At 37.4% G+C, this 1,926-nt stretch overlaps 1 non-coding gene across 1 annotated transcript; it reads right to left on the bottom strand.

The window, feature by feature from the left end:
- Nucleotides 1-440: 440 nt before the first annotated feature.
- On the bottom strand, nucleotides 441-513 carry TRNAS-GGA (transfer RNA serine (anticodon GGA)). Its single transcript has one exon. It is a non-coding gene; the product is annotated as a tRNA-Ser (tRNA).
- Nucleotides 514-1,926: the final 1,413 nt, after the last annotated feature.

The raw sequence follows: 1,926 nt of genomic DNA on the forward strand, positions 1-1,926 counted from the left end.
TTTTTCCAAAATCTATGTTTTTGAATTTATATTGATACACATAACTCTACTTAATTCATTTTAGCTGCTGAGCAATATTTCATTCTATGATTTTATTCATTTCTCACTCTATTATCTTAACAATGAACACAGATATTGTGTGTCATGGGCAATGCTTCTATCAATATATTGGGTCATACACAGAGTATTCTTCCATTCTGGCTAATAGATATGTTATGGTAAAAAGTAAAAAGATATAATATTAGAGAAAACTTTTTGAGAGTACTTTGTAGGAGACACATAATATATAGAATACTATAATAAAGTGAAGTGAAGTGAATTAGCTCAGTTGTGTCTGACTCTTTGCGACCCCATGGACTGTAGTCCACCAGGATCCTCCCTCCATGGGATTCTCCAGGCAAGAGTACTGGAGTGGGTTGCCATTTCCTTCTCCAGGGGATCTTCCTGACCCAGGGATTGAACCCGGGTCTCCTGCATTCCAGGCAGATGCTTTAACCTCTGAGCCACCAGGGAAGCCCATAGTTGCTCTTTGCAACCCCATGGACTATACAGTCCATGGAGTTTTCTAGGCCAGAATACTGGAGTGGGTAGCCCTTCTCTTCTCCAGGGGTTCTTCCCAATGCAGGGATCAAACCCAGGCCTCCCAAATATAATAAAGTACATCTCAAATATCCTAAGTGTGAGATTGCTGAGTTTTCTGGTAGGCATATCTTCAAATATACTGGAAAAATTTATATTTATTTCTAAAGTGTTTGTGCTAATTTATATTCACAGTATCAGAGGATGACTGTGCTATCGCATTACATATTCTTAGAACTGACAGATTATGAAAGCTTTCTTGTTGATCTGATGAGCATGAAATTGTATTATCTGATAGATTTTTACTTTTAGTTTGTTCATCATCTTCTGTAAAATTTCACTAATAATGTTTGTCCAAACAAGGTGAAAATAGCCCTCAGAATGGGAGAAAATAATAGCAAAGGAAACCATTGACAAAGGATTAATTTCCAAAATATACAAGCAGCTCATGAAACTCACTATCAGAAAAACAATCAACCTAATCAAAAAGTGAGGAAAAGACCTAAACAGACATTTTTCCAAAGAAGACATACAGATAACTAACAAGCACATGAAAAGATGCTCAACATCAATCGCTATTAAAGAAATGCAAATCAAAACTACAATGAGATATTATCTTACACCAGTCAGAATGCTCATCATCAAAAAGTCTACAAAGAATAAATGCTGGAGAGGGTGTAGAGAATAGGGAACCCTCTTGCAGTGTTGGTGGGAATATAAGTTGATACATCCACTATGGAAGATAGTATAGAGATTCCTTAAAAAGAAAAAAATACTAGGAATAAAACCACCATATAACCCAGCAATCCTACTCCTAGGCATATACCCTGAAGAAACCAGAATTGAAAAAGTTGCATATACCCTAGTGTTCACTGAAGCATTATTTACAGTAGCTGGAACATGAAAGAAACCTAGATGTCTATCGACAGATGAATGGATAAAGAAGCTGTGTTATGTATATATGGTGGAATATTACTCAGCCATAAAAGGAACACACGAGTCCATTCTAATGAGGTGGATGAACCAAGAGCCTATGATACAGAGTGAAGTAAATCAGAAAGAGAGACAAATATCGTATACTAACACATATATATGGAATCTAGAAAGATGGCCCTGATGAAATTATTTTCAGGGCAGGAATGGAGACACAGACATAGAGAACAGACTTATAGACATGGTCAGGGAGCTGAGGGTGAGCAGGGAGGAAGGAGAGGGTGAGATTTATGGAGAGTGTAACAAGGAAACATATATTACCGTATGTAAAGTACATAGCCAATAGGAATTTGCTGTATGATTCAGGGAGCTCAAACAACCTAGAGGTATGGGATGGGGAGGGAGATGGGCCAG

The sequence above is a fragment of the Ovis aries genome, chromosome 1 (genome assembly GCF_016772045.2).
Source record: "Ovis aries strain OAR_USU_Benz2616 breed Rambouillet chromosome 1, ARS-UI_Ramb_v3.0, whole genome shotgun sequence".
Taxonomy (NCBI): Eukaryota; Metazoa; Chordata; class Mammalia; order Artiodactyla; family Bovidae; genus Ovis; species Ovis aries.